Below are 19,799 nucleotides of genomic sequence, written 5' to 3'. Positions count from 1 at the left end.
GTTCTTTTGGACTCGAATGATTCTTATGTGGTGATGAGGAGATGGCGGCGGGTGCGTTGGTCGTCCATGACCACGTAAGTATGGAGCGAACACAGTTTAAGGGCTCCATGTCGGGACACACGTCGGCATTGAATGCAACCGGGAGAGTGGTCATTTCCTACTCTGGAAAGACTACTTCGAGACCCCCAATCCGCTCTTCAAATATCACTTGTTCCGTCGCCGTTTTCGGATGGCTAGACATGTTTTCAATCGTATTCGAGAGGGGGTGGTTAAGTACGATAACTATTTCGAGTGCAAGATGGATGTCGTTGGAAAGGTTGGCTTCTCCTCTTATCACAAATGCACTGCTACCATTCGGATGCTTGCATATGATGTCCCCTGCGATCTCATTGATGACTATGTCCGGATGAGTGAGTCCACCTGCCTTGAGTCCATGTATAGACTCTCCAAGGTTGTCATAGCTGTGTTTGGGCCGGAGTACTTGAGAGAGCCAACTCTTGTCGATAGAGCACGGTTGTTGTCGATGGATGCCAGTAGGGGTTCCCCGGGATGCTTGGTAGCATACATTGTATGCATTGGAAGTGGAAAAATTGCCCTTCTGCTTGGCAAGGGAAGTATAAGGGTCATGTCCGATCTTGCATTGTCATACTTGAGGTCGTGGCTTCCCAAGATCTCTGGATTTGGTACGCTTTCTTCGGCATGATCGGATCTCACAATGATATCAATGTGCTCCAGCACTTTTTGGTGTTCGCTAGGATGGAAGAAAGCAATTGCCCGGAGGTCAGTGTTAAGATCAATGGCCACAAACACACCAATGGATACTATCTAGCTGACAGTATCTATCCACGATGGTCTACTCTTGTGAAAACAATCTCCAATCCTCTAGGAGAGAAGAGAAAGAGATTTGCTCAAGAGCAAGAGGGTGTTAGAAAAGATGTAGAGCATGCCTTTGGCGTTCTTCAGTCTCGATGGGGCATCGTTCGATATCCTGCTAGAACATGAGTCATGCGAAAAATGCGAGTGGTGATGACAACTTGTGTGATCATGCACAACATGATCGTAGAGGATGAACGCCCAGAACGCCTCTATGGCCAAGGGTTTGAGTTTCAGGGTGAAAATGTTGTGCCTGAGCATGGAGGAGAGGCAACGCTTGCAGAGTTCGTCGAGTTTCATCATAAAATGTGTGTTTGAAATACTCACATGCAACTGCAAAATGATTTGGTTGAGCATATGTGGATTCATGTCGGCAACTAGTAGATGTATCAGCAACCATTTCTTTTAAATGTATCGACTATGAGATATTTTGTAATTATTGAATTATGCAATGTTTTGTATTGAACATTTCTAATATTTATCACTGCGATCGAAAATGACCGCAAGCCTGCCACAAACGAAAAATGGGTCGGCGCGTTGGGCGCACGGCCGACCCATTCACAAAAGAGATCGGATGAGCCAACCCAAACAGACAAAGCGTGCGTCCGTTTGAGTCGCACAGTTGGAGTTGCTCTAATGCGGTTCACACGTGTTTTATTCCGCAACAACGCTCTTTATTTCCTGGCCTACCCAAAAGAAAGGCGGTGTTGGAATTATGCCCTAGAGGCAATAATAAATATAGCTATTATTATAATTCTTGTATCAAGATAATCGTTTATTATCCGTGCTACAATTGTATTGAATGAAGACTTATATATACATGTGTGGATACATAGACAAAACACTGTCCCTAGCAAGCCTCTAGTTGGCTAGCCAGTTGATCAAAGATAGTCAGGGTCTTCTGACTATGTACAAGGTGTTGTTGCTTGATAATTGGATCACGTCATTAGGAGAATCACGTGATGGACTAGACCCAAACTAATAGACGTAGGATGTTGATCGTGTCATTTTGTCGCTACAGTTTTCTGCGTGTCAAGTATTTGTTCCTATGACCATGAGATCATATAACTCACTAACACCGGAGGATTGCTTTGTGTGTATCAAACGTCGCAACGTAACTAGGTGACTATAAAGATGCTCTACAAGTATCTCCGAAGGTGTTCGTTGAGTTAGTATGGATCGAGACTGGGATTTGTCACTCCGTGTGACGGAGAGGTGTCTTGGGGCCCACTCGGTAATACAACATCACACACAAGCCTTGCAAGCAATGTAACTTATTGTAAGTTGCGGGATCTTGTATTACGGAACTAGTAAAGAGACTTGCCGGTAAACGAGATTGAAATAGGTATGCGGATACTGATGATCGAATCTCGGGCAAGTAACATACCGAAGGACAAAGGGAATGACATACGGGATTGTATGAATCCCTGGCACTGAGAAGATCTTCGTAGAATATGTGGGATCCAATATGGGCATCCAGGTCCCGCTATTGGATATTGACCGAGGAGTCACTCGGGTCATGTCTACATAGTTCTCGAACCCGCGGGGTCTGCACACTTAAGGTTCGACGTTGTTTTATGCGTATTTGAGTTATATGGTTGGTTACCGAATGTTGTTCGGAGTCCCGGATGAGATCACGGATGTCACGAGGGTTTCCGGAATGGTCCGGAAACGAAGATTGATATATAGGATGACCTCATTTGATTACCAGAAGGTTTTCGGAGTTACCGAGAATGACGAATGGGTTCCGGGTGTTCACCGGGGGGGAGCCCACCCCGGGGAAGCCCATAGGCCTTGGGGGTGGCGCACCAGCCCTTGGTGGGCTGGTGGGACAGCCCAAGAAGGCCCTATGCGCCATAGATAGAAAATCAAAGAGAAAAGAAAAAAAAAAGGAGGTGGGAAGGGAGAGAAGGACTCCACCTTCCAATCCTAGTTGGACTAGGATTGGAGGAGGACTCCTCCTCCCTTGGTGGCGCAGCCCTTGGGGCTCCTTGAGCCTCAAGGCAAGCCTCCCCTCCCCTCCTCCTATATATATGGAGTTATTAGGTCTGATTTGAGACAACTTTTGCCACGGCAGCCCGACCGCATACCTCCACGGTTTTACCTCTAGATCGCGTTTCTGCGGAGCTCGGGCGGAGCCCTGCTGAGATTAGATCACCACCAACCTCCGGAGCGCCGTCACGCTGCCGGAGAATTCATCTACCTCTTCGTCTCTCTTGCTGGATCAAGAAGGCCGAGATCATAGTCGAGTTGTACGTGTGCCAAACGCGGAGGTGCCGTCCGTTCGGCACTAGATCGTGGGACGGATCGCGGGATGGTTCGTGGGACGGTTCGCGGGGCGGATCGAGGGACGTGAGGACGTTCCACTACATCAACCGCGTTCACTAGCGCTTCTGCTATGCGATCTACAAGGGTACGTAGATCGGAAATCCCCTCTCGTAGATGGACATCACCATGATAGGTCTTCGTGCGCGTAGGAAAATTTTTGTTTCCCATGCGATGTTCCGCAACAGTGGCATCATGAGCTAGGTTCATGCGTAGATGTAATCTCGAGTAGAACACAAAAAAATTTGTGGGCGGTGATGTGCGTCTTGCTGCCCTCCTTAGTCTTTTCTTGATTCCGCGGTATTGTTGGATTGAAGCGGCTTGGACCGACATTACTCGTACGCTTACGAGAGACTGGTTTCATTGCTACGAGTAACTCCGTTGCTCAAAGATGACTGGCAAGTGACGGTTTCTCCAACTTTACTTGAATCGGATTTGACCGAGGAGGTCCTTGGATAAGGTTAAATAGCAATTCATATATCTCCGTTGTGGTGTTTGCGTAAGTAAGATGCGATCCTACTAGATACCCATGGTCACCACGTAAAACATGCAACAACAAATTAGAGGACGTCTAACTTGTTTTTGCAGGGTATGCTTGTGATGTGATATGGCCAACGATGTGATGTGATATATTGGATGTATGAGATGATCATGTTGTAATAGATAATATCGACTTGCACGTCGATGGTACGGCAACCGACAGGAGCCATAGGGTTGTCTTTAAACTAACATTTGTGCTTGCAGATGCGTTTACTATATTGCTAGGATGTAGCTTTAGTAGTAATAGCATGAGTAGCACGAAAACCCCGATGGCGACACGTTGATGGAGATCATGGTGTGGCGCCGGTGACAAAGAAGATCATGCCGGTGCTTTGGTGATGGAGATCAAGAAGCACGTGATGATGGCCATATCATGTCACTTATGAATTGCATGTGATGTTAATCCTTTTATGCACATTATTTTGCTTAGAACGACGGTAGCATTATGAGGTGATCTCTCACTAAAATTTCAAGACGAAATTGTGTTCTCCCCGACTGTGCACCGTTGCTACAGTTTGTTGTTTCGAGACACCACGTGATGATCGGGTGTGATAGACTCAACGTTCACATACAATGGGTGCAAAACAGTTGCACACGCGGAACACTCGGGTTAAGCTTGACGAGCCTAGCATGTGCAGACATGGCCTCGGAACACATGAGACCGAAAGGTCGATCATGAATCATATAGTTGATATGATTAGCATAGGGATGCTTACCACTGAAACTATACTCAACTCACGTGATGATCGGACTTGAGCTAGTGTAAGTGGGTCATGAACCACTCAAATGACTAGAGAGATGTATTTTTTGAGTGGGAGTTTAGCGAGTAATTTGATTAAGTTAAACTCTAATTATCTTGAAGATAGTATAAATCCACTTTGAATATATTTGTGTTGTAGATCATGGCTCACGCGACAGTCACCCAGAATTTTAATACGTTCCTAGAGAAAGCTAAGTTGAAAGATGATGGAAGCAACTTTGTAGACTGGGCTCGTAATCTTAAGTTGATCCTACAAGCTGGGAAGAAGGATTATGTCGTTAATGCTGCACTAGGAGATGAACCACCCGCTACGGCTGAGCATGATGTTAAGAACGCTTGGTTAACACGTAAGGAGGACTACTCAGTAGTTTAATGTGCAGTCTTGTATGGCTTAGATCCGGGACTTCAACGTCGCTTTGAGCGTCATGGAGCATATGAGATGTTCCAGGAGTTGAAGTTTATCTTTCAGAAGAACGCCCGGATCGAGAGGTATGAGACCTCCGATAAATTCTATGCTTGCAAGATGGAGGAGAATTCGTCTGTCAATAAACATGTGCTCAAAATGTCTGGGTACTCAAACCTCTAGCTGAGCTGGGGATTGAACTCCCGCAAGAGGCTATCACTGACAGAATTCTTCAATCACCGTCGCCAAGCTATAAGGGCTTTGTGTTGAACTACAACATGCAAGGGATGAACAAGTCACCCGGCGAGTTGTTTGTGATGCTGAAAGTCGCAGAGTCTGAACTCCATAAAGAGCATCAAGTGTTAATGGTGAATAAGACCACTAGTTTCAAGAGAAACGGCAAAGGGAAGAAGGGTAATTCAAAAAAGAGAGCGGCAAGCATGTTGCCAATCCGACGAAGAAACCCAAAGCTGGACCTAAGCCTGAAACAGAGTGCTACTATTGCAAGGGTATGGGTCACTGGAAGCGCAACTGCCCCAAGTATCTGGCTGATAAGAAGGCGGCCAAAGAAAAATCAGGTATATTTGATATACATGTTATTGATGTGTACTTAACCGGCTCTCGTAGTAGTGCCTGGGTATTCGATACCGGTTCTGTTGCTCATATTTGCAACTTGAAACAGGAACTGCGGAATAGGCGAAGGCTGGCGAAAGGTGAAGTGACGATGCGCGTAGGAAATGGTTCCAAGGTTGATGCAATCGCCGTCGGCATAGTTTCACTTCAGTTACCATCAGGATTAGTTATGAACTTGAATAATTGTTATTTAGTGCCTGCGTTGAGCATGAACATTATATCTGGATCTTGTTTATTGCGAGACGGTTACTCTTTTAATTCAGAGAATAATGGTTGTTCTATTTCTATGAGTAACATCTTTTATGGTCATGCACCCAATGTGAGAGGATTGTTCATATTGAATCTTGATAGTGATAATACACATATACATAACATTGGGACCAAAAGAGTTAGAGTTAACAATGATAGCGCCATGTTTTTGTGGCACTGCCGCTTAGGTCATATTGGTGTAAAGCGCATGAAGAAACTCCATACCGATGGACTTTTGGAGTCACTTGACTTTGATTCACTTGACACGTGCGAACCATGCCTCATGGGCAAGATGACTAAAACTCCGTTCTCCGGAACAATGGAGCGTGCCAGTGACTTGTTGGAAATCATACATACCGATGTGTGCGGTCCGATGAGCGTGGAGGCACGCGGCGGATATCGTTATTTTCTCACCTTCACTGACGATTTGAGTAGATATGGTTATGTCTACTTAATGAAGCACAAGTCTGAAACATTTGAAAAGTTCAAGCAATTTCAGAGTGAAGTTGAAAATCATCATAACAAGAAGATCAAGTTCTACGGTCTGATCGTGGGGGTGAATATCCGAGTTTCGAGTTTGGTGCTCACTTAAGACAATGTGGAATTGTTTCACAGTTGACACCGCCTGGAACACCACAGCGTAATGGTGTGTCCGAACGTCGTAATCGTACTTTATTAGAGATGGTGCGATCTATGATGTCTCTTACCAAATTGCCGTTATCGTTTTGGGGTTATGCATTAGACACAGCTGCATTCACTTTAAATAGGGCACCATAAAAATCAGTTGAGACGACACCATATGAACTGTGGTATGGCAAAAGGCCAAAGTTGTCGTTTCTTAAAGTTTGGGGATGTGATGCTTATGTCAAAAAGCTTCAGCCTGTAAAGCTGGAACCCAAAGCGAAAAAGTGCATCTTCATAGGTTACCCAAAAGAGACAGTTGGGTACACCTTCTATCTCAAATCCGAGGGCAAAGTGTTTGTTGCTAAAAACGGAGCTTTTCTCGAGAAGGAGTTTCTCTCGAGAGAATTGAGTGGGAGGAAGGTAGAACTTGATGAGGTTGTCGAACCTCTCATCCCTCTGGATGGTGGCGCAGGGCAAGGGGAAACCCCTGTCGTTGCGACGCCAGTTGAGGAGGAAGTTAATGATGATGATCATGAAACTTCGGTTCAAGTTCCTATCGAACCTCATAGGTCGACGAGACCACGTGTTGCTCCAGAGTGGTACGGTAATCCCGTTTTGTCAATCATGTTGTTAGACAACAATGAACCTGCAAATTATTAAGAAGCAATGGTGGGCCCAGATTCCAACAAATGGCTGGAGGCCATGAAGTCCAAGATAGGATCCATGTATGAAAACAAAGTGTGGACTTTGGAAGTACTACCTGAGGGCCGCAAGGCTATTCAGAACAAATGGATCTTTAAGAAGAAGACGGACGCTGACGGCAATGTGACCGTTTATAAAGCTCGACTTGTGGCAAAGGGTTTTTCACAAGTTCAAGGAGTTGACTACGATGAGACATTCTCACCCGTAGCGATGCTTAAGTCCGTCAGAATCATGTTAGCAATAGCTGCATTTTTCGATTATGAAATCTGGCAGATGGATGTCAAAACGGCGTTCCTTAATGGTTTCCTTAAGGAAGAGTTGTATATGATGCAACCCGAAGGTTTTGTCGATCCTAAAAATGCTAACAAGGTGTGCAAGCTCCAGCGATCCATTTATGGACTGGTGCAAGCATCTTGGAGTTGGAACAAACGCTTTGATGAGGTGATCAAAGCATTTGGGTTTATACAAGTGGTTGGAGAATCTTGTATTTAGAAGAAAGTGAGTGGGAGCTCTGTGGTGTTTCTAATATTATATGTGGATGACATATTGCTGATTGGAAACAACATAGAGTTTTTGGAGAGCATAAAGGATTACTTGAATAAAAGTTTCTCTATGAAGGACCTAGGAGAAGCTGCTTACATTCTAGGCATTAAGATCTACAGGGATAGATCGAAACGCCTGATAGGACTTTCACAAAGCACATACCTTGATAAAGTTTTGAAGAGGTTCAAAATGGAACAGTCCAAGAAAGGGTTCTTGCCGGTTTTACAAGGTACGAGATTGAGTAAGACTCAGTGCCCAACAACTGATAAAGATAGAGAGCATATGAGCACCGTCCCCTATGCTTCAACCATAGGATCTATCATGTATGCAATGCTGTGCACTAGACCAGACGTTAGCCTGGCCATAAGTATGGCAGGCAGGTTCCAGAGTAATCCAGGAGTGGATCACTGGACGGCGGTCAAGAATATCCTGAAGTACCTGAAAAGGACTAAGGAGATGTTTCTCGTGTATGGAGGTGACGAAGAGCTCGTCGTAAAGGGTTACGTTGATGCAAGCTTTGACACAGATCCGGACGACTCTAAGTCGCAGACCGGATACGTATTTATTCTTAATGGGGGTGCGGTAAGCTGGTGCAGTTCCAAGCAAAGCGTCATAGCTGATTCTACATGTGAAGCGGAGTACATGGCTGCCTCGGAGGCGGCTAAGGAGGGTGTCTGGATGAAGCAGTTCATGACAGATCTTGGAGTGGTGCCAAGCGCACTGAATCCAATAACCTTGTTCTGTGACAACACGGGTGCCATTGCCTTAGCAAAAGAACCACGGTTTCACAAGAAGACCAGACACATCAAACGACGCTTCAACCTCATCCGCGACTACGTCGAAGGGGAGGACGTAAATATATGCAAAGTGCACACGGATCTGAATGTAGCAAACCCGCTGACTAAACCTCTTCCACGGGCAAAGCATGATCAACACTAGAAATGTATGGGTGTTAGATTTATTACAATGTAATTCACACGGTGATGTGAGGGCTAGATTATTGACTCTAGTGCAAGTGGGGGACTGTTGGAATTATGACCTAGAGGCAATAATAAATATAGTTATTATTATAATTCCTATATCAAGATAATCGTTTATTATCCGTGCTATAATTGTATTGAATGAAGACTTATATATACATGTGTGGATACATAGACAAAACACTGTCCCTAGCAAGCCTCTAGTTGGCTAGCCAGCTGATCAAAGATAGTCAGGGTCTTCTGACTATGTACAAGATGTTGTTGCTTGATAACTGGATCACGTCATTAGGAGAATCACGTGATGGACTAGACCCAAACTAATAGACGTAGCATGTTGATCGTGTCATTTTGTTGCTACTGTTTTCTGCGTGTCAAGTATTTGTTCCTATGACCATGAGATCATATAACTCACTAACACCGGAGGAATGCTTTGTGTGTATCAAACGTCGCAACGTAACTGGGTGACTATAAAGATGCTCTACAGGTATATCCGAAGGTGTTCGTTGAGTTAGTATGGATCGAGACTGGGATTTGTCACTCCGTGTGACGAAGAGGTATCTTGGGGCCCACTCGGTAATACAACATCACACACAAGCCTTGCAAGCAATGTAACTTAGTGTAAGTTGTGGGATCTTGTATTACGGAACGAGTAAAGAGACTTGCTGGTAAACGAGATTGAAATAGGTATACGGATACTGATGATCGAATCTCGGGCAAGTAACATACCAAAGGACAAAGGGAATGACATACTGGATTGTATGAATCCCTCGCACTGAGGTTCAAACGATAAGATCTTCGTAGAATATGTGGTATCCAATATGGGCATCCAGGTCCCGCTATTGGATATTGACCGAGGAGTCACTCGGGTCATGTCTACATAGTTCTCGAACCCGCAGGGTCTGCACACTTAAGGTTCGACGTTGTTTTATACGTATTTGAGTTATATGGTTGGTTACCGAATGTTGTTCGGAGTCCCGGATGAGATCACGGACGTCACGAGGGTTTCTGGAATGGTCCGGAAACGAAGATTGATATATAGGATGACCTCATTTGATTACCGGAAGGTTTTCGGAGTTACCGGGAATGATGAATGGGTTCGGGGTGTTCACCGGGGGGAGCCCACCCCGGGGAAGCCCATAGGCCTTGGGGGTGGCGCACCAGCCCATGGTGGGCTGGTGGGACAGCCCAAGAAGGCCCTATGCGCCATAGATAGAAAATCAAAGAGAAAAGAAAAAGAAGGAGGTGGGAAGGGAGAGAAGGACTCCACCTTCCAATCCTAGTTGGACTAGGATTGGAGGAGGACTCCTCCTCCCTTGGTGGCGCAGCCCTTGGGGCTCCTTGAGCCCCAAGGCAAGCCTCCCCTCCCCTCCTCCTATATATATGGAGCTATTAGGGCTGATTAACTTTTGCCACGGCAGCCCGACCACATACCTCCACGGTTTTACCTCTAGACCGCGTTTCTGCGGAGCTCGGGCGGAGCCCTACTGAGATTAGATCACCACCAACCTTCGGAGCATCGTCACGCTGCCGGAGAACTCATCTACCTCTCTGTCTCTCTTGCTGGATCAAGAAGGCCGAGATCATCGTCGAGCTATACGTGTGTTGAACGCGGAGGTGCCGTCCGTTCGGCACTAGATCGTGGGACGGATCGCGGGACGGTTCGTGGGACGGTTCACGGGGCGGATCGAGGGACGTGAGGACGTTCCACTACATCAACCGCGTTCACTAACGCTTCTGCTGTGCGATCTACAAGGGTACGTAGATCGGAAATCCCCTCTCGTAGATGGACATCACCATGATAGGTCTTCGTGCGCGTAGGAAATTTTTTGTTTCCCATGCGACGTTCCCCAACAGGCGGAGCCCGTGCTTTTGTAGCATCCTGCATTGTTTTCGCGCCAAAATCTTCCACTCACGTCTTCCATTCAAGTCGCTCTTTCTCTAAATAGGCTTTCGCCCCGTTTTATAGATAAAGCAACAGTCACATAGAAGTTCAGTCATACATAGATAGCAGTCGGGGCAATGACACACTCTGGCCCAAAAAAATAGGGAAAAAACCACCTAGTGGCGAGAGAGAACCGGTCCTACAAGGAGGCAAGACGTCGCGTCGTAGCGTGAAGCACATCCAGCATGCCATCCAGACGATCCCGGTCTTGCTACCTAGAGAGGAGGTGCCAATGTTGCATAAGAGCAATGAATTTAAAGAATGAGCCATATGTCTACCTTGGGAAGATTATTTCCATCGCCATCTTATTGTGAGTCGTCCAGAGGGTCAACGTTGTTAGAGCATATTTCTCCATATGTGGTTTTGGTAATTGATGACATTCCCTATGGACTAATGGTTGCCTTGAGTTATATTCGAAGGATTTGTCCATGGGCACTTCTTGAAGTCCATATGTTGGTTTCAAGGAGTTTATATGATGACCAAGGTGCTATTCAAGGTTTTATCCAAAGATTGGTCATAAAGACACAAAGTTGATCAAGACTAAGTCAAAGAGTGAATCAACTTGATCAACACACAAAGCGTGCAAGATGTACCGAGAGGGATCAAGTGATCCCATGGTATGGTAAGCATTGTCCATTACGCTTTATGTGCTAACCCATGGTCTTCGTAAGAGTTCTATTTGGGGTTAGGTGTGTTTCCATGGGCTTGCGTCAAGACGAAGATCTCATACAACCCATGGAGGATGACATCAAATGGTGATCGTCATCAAGATTGTGGTGTGAAATCTCAAGTGGAGCATCGCGAATATACCATGCTTGAAGCTTGGCGTCCATTTGTTGGCAATGGACTTGTGAAGATGTGGCGAAGAGTGGCTCACCCATAGTGAGTATGGGGGAGCATTCAGCTAGTCTTCGTCGAGCCAACGCAACCAAGAAAGGTGGTCCATCTTGAGGAAGTCAAGATCATCATCATCTAGCTCAAGAGGAATATGTGCAAGGCATAGGTTTGACCTTGATAGGTTTTCTATTTTACCGATATCACAGTGGTAGTTGGGAGACTAGGTTATAGGATAGAGAGTCGTACTATCAAGAGGGGATCTCAAGTGAGTAGCTTGATCACATCGTTCATTGAGAGCTCAAATAATTTGCATCCTTGCATCATATTTCTTGGTTCTTGTTTGCCGTTTCTCTTTGTGTGTTTTAGATCTTATGGTCATCCGTATGACGAACTCGAGTTCATCGAAAACGGAGTCCATATGCATCTTCTATGATGTTGGAGTTTTTGTCGGTTCTTCACTCATAGAGGTTACACATCTCTATATAATTGGCATTTTTATATTGCCTCTCCTTAAGATGTTCCTTTCGCTCTTGGATAGCTCTTGTCGTTCTGAATCCAACAAGCTTGACTTTGCTCAATTCAGAGCTCGTAAGCGGAAGTTATGGCACTTTTGGTATTCATGCTTTTCATCGTGAAAAGGTCCAAGTGGTAGTACCGCTCGGAGGAGCGGTACTAATGTTGGAAATATGACCTAGAGGCAATAATAAATTGGTTATTATTATATTTCCTTGTTCATGATAATCATTTATTATCCATGCTAGAATTGTATTGATTGGAAACTCAAATACATGTGTGGATACATAGACAACACACTATCCCTAGTGAGCCTCTGAAAGACTAGCTTGTTGATCAAAGATGGTCAAGGTTTCCTCGCCATGGACATGCGATGTCGTTTGATAACGGGATCACATCATTAGGAGAATGATGTGGACAAGACTCAAACTATGAACGTAGCATATGATCGTGTCAGTTTATTGCTACGGTTTTCTGCATGTCAAAGTATATGTTCCTATGACCATGAGATCATGCAACTCCCGGACACCACAGGAATACCCTATGTGTATCAAACGTCACAACGTAATTAGGTGACTATAAAGGTGCTCTACAGGTATATCCGAGGGTGTTTGTTGGGTTGGCTTGAATCAAGACTAAGATTTGTCACTCCGTGTGACGGAGAGGTATCTCAGGGCCCACTCGGTAATACAACATCACAACAAGCCTTGCAACCAATGTGACTAAGGAGTTAGTCACATGATCTTGTATTACAAAACGAGTAAAGAGACTTGCCGGTAAGGAGATTGAACTAGGTATGGAGATACCGACGATCGAATCTCGGGCAAGTAACATACTGAAGGACAAAGGGAACATCATACGGGATTAACTAAATCCTTGACACAGAGGTTCAATTGATAAATATCTTCGTAGAATATGTAGGAGCCAATATGGGCATCCGTGTCCCACTATTGGTTATTGACCAGAGAGTGTCTCAGGTCATGTCTGCATAATTCTCGAACCCACAGGGTTTGCACACTTAAGGTTCGGTGACGTTTCGGTATTATTGAGTTAAGCATGTTGGTGACTGAAAGTTGTTTGGAGTCCCGTATGAGATCCCGGACATCACGAGGAGCTCTGCAATGGTGTGGAGGTAAAGATTGATATATAGGAAAGTTTCATTTGGCTTCCAGAAATATTTTGGGCGTTACCGATAAAGTACAAGGAGTGACGAATGGGTTTCGGGGTTTTACGAGGAGGGGCCACCCACCCGGGAGGGAACCTAGTAGGCCTAAAGGTGGCACACCAGCCCTGTAATGCCCGAGAGTGTAACTTGCCATATTTGGAACCTTCATGCGTGGGTCCATGATGGCATTGCCTTGTGAGATATATGCCATGTGTTATTTCATGTGATCATACCTTGTCTACCCTTGCATTCATGCATCCATATCATCCATGCCTTCATTGTGTTTGTTGTTGTTGTTGATCCATGTATGTGGTATGTGTTGTTGATGTGCTATGTGATGATGAAGTGGTGTTTGCAAGTTGGGTTCCATCTATGTTAGTTTTCAACTAGGTTTCAAACCCCCCCTTCTTTATTTTCTCAAGCTCAAGATTTACTTGCTCTAACCCTAGTTCAAAAATGTAGATCATTTAGAGTGTTTTCTCGTGGATGTGGTGCTAGGTCTAATGTGTTTTGACACTATGTTTGAGAGGGGTGTTTATTCACAAAACAGATTATTTAATTCTGTTTTGTAAATATTCCTTTGCTCCAAAAATTCTCTTTTCATTTTATTTAAATAGGTCATAATTTCCTTATGACCACGGGCATTTTAATTTTTCTGTTGGAGCCATACATTACCTGGGAGTTTATTTATTTGCTGCTATTTGTTTTTAAATAGAAAACCAGCGGGTTTCCCTTTCTTACCTCGCGCCTCCGAGTGGGCCTCCTCCTCCTCGCTGGCCCAACTGCACTCCTCGTGTGGCAGCCCACTCCTCGTCCCTCTCCTGTGATGCCGTCTCCCTCCTTTCGCACCTTTCCGTCAGTCCTTCAGAGAGAGGGCGAGACAAAGAGGCCGACGCCATGGCTCACGGACGTCGAGGCAGCCTCCCTCGCCCCCCTATTTATTCCTTGGCGTCCAAGCCGTGTTCTAGGGTTCCTCCAAGCGTCGCCACCTCCTTTCCCATCCTCCTCCTCCCTCTCCCTCGTCGACAGAAGGTAGGCGAGCTCCTCCTCCGCCATGGCCGATCCTTGATGAGCTCGCCGACGTCGACAGTGTACTCCTTCGTCGTCTCCAAGCGATCCAAGAGCACGCGGGACTTCAGGGGAGTCCGTTCCCGTAGCTAATCGCCGATGAACGCCTCTGCTTCCACTACGTCAACGACGACCCCTTCCGCTCCAACGACTCCCTCCGCAACGACTTCTTCCATGGCGACCTCTTTTTCCTCTCCGACAGGCGCGGCATCCTCGCCCAGTGGGTGAGCAGTAGCACTCCTCCCCGTTCCCTTGTCGGCAGATTGCTCGTAGAGCTGTAGCAGCACTGCCGTAGCTTCTCTCTGTCGCCGGCACCACAGTGCTCGTGGAGCAGTAGTTGTAGAGCGTCTCGCGCCGCGTTTAGGTGTGGAATGGAACCGTGGGAGTTCCCTCTTCCTCCCAGCGACGAGTCGTTGACCAATTCGTAGTGAATCGCCGGCGGTGACCCTCCCCTGTTCCGGCCACCGTCGGGATGTAGCAGATCCAGAGGGGGTTTCTCAAAAGAACAAGGCCCCCCTCTGTGTTAATTATCGATCAAGCAACACAGTGGTAGCAGTGGGTTTTGTCTTAGTGCAGGTCATGGGTTCGAGCCCCCGCAGCGCACCCCCTTTTGTTTTTCTTGGCTTTGGGCACAGTAGCTCGACATGGGTGATTTACCTTCCCAAGTATTGTGTGATGTTGCATTGTTTGGACATCAACATATGTTTATGCCTCACATCCAGTGGGGTTTCCTCTTGTTTTAGTTAGTGTGCATGTGTAGGGATTTAGTGGTGCTTGTGTATGTGTGTAGGAGGTCATGTGTGTGCAAGCTTCCATGTGGTGTGTACTTGTGTGTGTGTGCATGTGTGAGTATGACACACACATGCCCAAGGCATGGCCTTGCCTTAGTGAGCACTTGTGTGCAAGCATGTATGTGGTGTGTTAGTGGTAGTTGGTGTGAGTGTAAGTATGTGTGTGTGTTAGAAACTAGCATGTGTAGGTGTGTGTGCATGAGCACTTGTGATGCTAGCATGTATGTATGTGTGGTGGTGTGCTAAGGACATGAACATGAGGGCTACCCCTCATGTGCACCATGGGAGTTGTGAGTGTGAGCATGTGCAAGTGTGGATGATGATATAGTGAGAAACATAATAATAATTTGCTAATCACCTAATAATAATTTGCATAGAGAATAGCTACCCCGAGGAATTAATCAACAACCCGGGCCAGTGCTCCTCATGAGTGTTGGTCCAAACCAGAGCACCGTGCGGGGCCAACTCAGGGCAACTTGAGAGATTTCTATCAGGCCACTGTACGCGTCGCTCATCCGTCGTGTCCTGAGACTGAGATACGCGACTCTTATCGGGGTCGTCGACACGACGGGAGGTCCAGCTAGTCTTGTCTTACCTTAGCGATATATCTTGGGTATAGGAATCTCGGTGAATCTTGGGTTCTCCCTAGAGTTGAGGTTTTCCTTTAAGTAATTCATCGAGATCATGAGATGCATGATAGAGGATTACTTTGCGTCCCGTGAACGTTTGTGATGGACTAGTTGGAGCACCCCTGCAGGGTTTAATCTTTCGGAAAGCTGTGCCCGCGGTTATGTGGCAACATGGATTATTTGTTAACATCCGATTCTAGATAACTTGAACTAATACTAATAAAACTTCTAACCGTGTGCGTAATTGTGATTGTCCCCTTCGAAGACCTCTCTTCGATCGGGAACACGGTGGGGTTATGTTTGACGTAATGTAGGTGTTCAGGATTACTTAGTGATCACCTAGTCTTCGACCGCTCGTTTAGACCACCACATCTATAACTATGATCTTCGTAAGTTAGTCACCATAAAGCTTAGGATGCTGCAACCTAAACACTGAACCTTCCTCACCTAATAACTTGACTAGTTTCGGTACCAAGGTCATAGATTGCTGAGTCCCCGTGGCTCACAGATTACTTCAACACCCCAATAGGTATAGGTACGCATGACACAGGTGATCCCGATGGCACGCGGCTGGCGTGGCAATACGATGAGGAGAACGACCGCTTGTACGTGAACTGTCCAGAAGACTGAGGCCGTGGTCGTGATCGTGGGCAAGCATACGAGATAGCATAGCCTTTTCTTATGTTATGTAGTCCGTAGCGGAACTACCTTGTCTGAATAAATGTGTGGATGTAAACTCTGATATTGTCTATGTGAGATGACAAACGATTCCCTATTTGTCATTCTTAAATTATGTATGTGCTATGTTTATCTTGCTTGCGAAACGCATAGATGCGCTTCTTTCCATTTTGGGGCATCGCCCCCTAAATAGGAAAGGACCGCATCTTAGTCGTAACAAGTTGGTATCAAAGCCTTGCCACCATAGGAGCCTTTGTGTGATCGTACTTGGCCGAGTCGAGTCTAGTAAAATGTTTTGAGTCTTAGTTATATCGGAGAGTAGGTTTCTTTTTTCTCCTCTTCCATGCTTTGGTGAGGTTCTCGACTTAGGAAATCTTAATTCTAATCCTTTTCTCGCTCAAAAAAAAAATTTAGGATCACGCGGGTATTTTGAAATCTATATGATATCGATGTGACAGAGTTCTGTCTTGGTGCCTCCTGTTTGCCTTGATTTCTTCCGGGGAGTTGAGCTCGAGGGGATTCTTGTGCACATCGCCATCATTCAGATTTCTGAGTATCTCAGAACGAAGGACGTTCGTAATTGCTTCAATACTAGTAGTAGCGAGATAACCCCGATGTCCTTAGTACTGGTGCAGATTGTTCGGGAGTACTGCCATACTTTGTATCGTTGTGATCACGAGGGTCTGTAATAGATGAAGGTCCGAGGTTCTGGTTATGTGTTGACGGATGTGATACATTGGACGGGTTAGTATAGGAGTTGTGTGAATATTACTCCTTGTATCCGTGTACCAGATTGCATGACCAGATATTTCGGGAATTCATAGGTGGGATATCAAGTAGTGACTTATAGGACAATCTTCCTACATATGCATGATGGGAGGTTGGGATTCGACATTCAGTGGGTACGTTTGTTCACTGTCGTCTTACAACGGTTCTCGTTGTATCTTTAAGAGTCCTTGTAGCTTGCTTCGACTCGGGGATGCTTCGTAAGTTGTGTGCACTACCTTGCACAGGATGGCTACTGTAAATTCGAGCCCGTGCGATCTTATCCACGAAGATATCAGATGAAATCTCGATCATACGTTTGTTCCGAGCAGTTCTAGCTCACACTTGTTTGCAAGTGGTATTAATCAGAATTTTGTCGTCAGTCACTTTGAGGAAGCATTCTTACTATTTTGTTCGAGTGCAATTGCTAATATTCCTGTTCAGATATTCCTGCCTTTTTGATTCAACTCTACCTTCAATTTTATTCTGTGGGCTAATGTGTTGTCCGTCTTCAGGATGGCTCCACCAACTCATCAGAATCCAGGTCGTGAGGGTGCTGAGATGCCGCCACCACCCCCTCCACCACCTCCTCCGCCTGCAGAGGCTTGGCAAGCGGTGATGGTTGCTACAAATGCAAACACTCAGATGCTGATCTAGTTGTTGCAAGAGAGGACTAATCAGCAGCAAGGCAACTTCAACCATGGTGGCAATTAGTTTGCTAATCTGAGTCAGTTCCTGTCAAATCAGCCGAAGACCTTCACGTCGTGTGATCAGCCGTTTGACGCTGAGGATTGGATTCTCGACATGAACAAGCACTTTGAGTGTAGCAATGTTCGTCCAGAGGATTTCGTCAAGTTTGCAACATTCCAGCTGAAGGGGCAAGCATCGATCTGGTGGCAGGAGTTGAAGGATTCCAGGGGTGCCAGAGTGATCACTTGGGATGAGTTCTGCAGAGACTTCAGGTCCCACTACATCCCGTCTAGCTTTGTGGAGGAGATGCGTGAGAAGTTCAGGCGCTTGAAGCAAGGTGGTAACTCCGTGTACAAGTACAACGTCGAGTTCCACGAGCTAGCCCGATATGCCTTGCAGGACATTCCAGATCAGAAGAGCAAGATCTATCAGTTCAGAGGTGGTTTGGAAGAGGATTTGCAGCTAGCCCTTGCTTTGCGCGATCCTGAAGAGTTCGATAAGTTCTACAACTTGGCTCTCAGGGCTGAGGCAGCTTTGCTCAGGGTGGAGAATTCAAAGAAGCGCTTCAGAGATTCCAGCTCGTCTTCCTCAACTCAGGTGGTTCAGAAGCAACCGAAATATTGGGTGTCTCCTCCTCCTCGGCACATGCAGCAATTCAAGCAATCAGGTGGCCGTGGTTCTCCCCACCCACCCAACCCACCTTTCCAGCACAGGTTTTAGCAACAAAAGCAAGGGCCTCCTCAGACACAGTACCGTCAGCCGGCAATGTTACTTGTCACAAGTGTGGGCAGAAGGGTCACTATGCCAACAAGTGCACTTCTCAGATGCGTCTTCGCCTCCTCCTCCAGGCAAACCTCCAAGCAATGCTATCGTGAAGTTCAACCCCAGGTCTGCTAGAGTCAATATGGTGAATGCAGCTGAAGTAGACAACTCGTCAGATGTGATTATGGGTAACCTCCTCGTTAATGATATTCCTGCTAAAGTTCTACTTGATTCTGGTGCTTCTTATTCGTTCATGTCTAGAATGTTCTTTGCCGAGCATGATTTTGATTCTGAGTATTTGAGCAAGGCGTTACGTGTGGTGTCACCCGGTACTCTTATGAGCGCCAACAAAGTGGTTCGGGATGTCACTGTCAAGATGGGGGATTATGCTTTTCTAGCGTCTCCTATTGTCTTGGGCAATTCTGACATTGATTTGATCCTTGGTATGGACTGGTTGGCTATGAACAAGGCATCGATTGATTGTGAAGCTAAAGAAGTGAAGCTAACTCACTCTTCGGAGGACGTGATTATCTTCGCGGCGCGCGATGACACAATCCGTCTATTTTCCTTAAATGAGAAGGGTGAGATTTCCCCAATTTCACAAGTCCTAGTGGTCTGCGAATATGAAGATGTGTTTCCAGAAGAACTGCCAGGAATGCCTCCGCACCAAGAAGTTGAATTCGTTATTGAGCTTGAACCGGGTACTGAGCCTGTGTGCAAATGGCCGTACAAGTTGGGTCCAGAAGAGTTGAAGGAACTTAAGAGGCAATTCGATGAGCAGGAGCGTCTGGGTCTGATCAGACCAAGCTCTTCTCCTTGGGGATGTGGAGTGTTGTTTGTCAAGAAGAAGGATGGCACGGACCGATTGTGTGTCGATTACCGTCCATTGAACAAGAAGACAATCAGAAACAAGTATCCACTTCCTAACATCAATGAGTTGTTCGAGCAGTTGAAAGGGGCTAAGGACTTCTCCAAGCTCGATCTCAGGATGGGCTATCATCAAATTCGCATTCGTGAAGAGGATATTCCAAAGACTGCTTTCAGGACAAGTTTTGGCTCGTATGAGTATACGGTGATGTCTTTTGGTCTGGCAAATGCTCCACCGACATTCTGCCGAATGATGAACTATATCTTTTCCCCGTTCAAGAATGAATTCGTCTTGCTGTATCTCGATGATACTATGGTCTTTTTGGAAACTGAGGAAGAGCATGAAGAACATCTCAGACTGGTGCTTGATAAGCTGAGAGAGCATAAGTTCTATGCCAAGTTTTCCAAATGTGAGTTCTGGTTGAAAGAAGTTGTCTACCTTGGGCACATCATCTCTGCC

Source organism: Hordeum vulgare, chromosome 5H (assembly GCF_904849725.1).
Source record: "Hordeum vulgare subsp. vulgare chromosome 5H, MorexV3_pseudomolecules_assembly, whole genome shotgun sequence".
In the NCBI taxonomy this organism is placed as follows: domain Eukaryota; kingdom Viridiplantae; phylum Streptophyta; class Magnoliopsida; order Poales; family Poaceae; genus Hordeum; species Hordeum vulgare.
Note: the sequence above shows the minus strand (reverse complement) of the source record.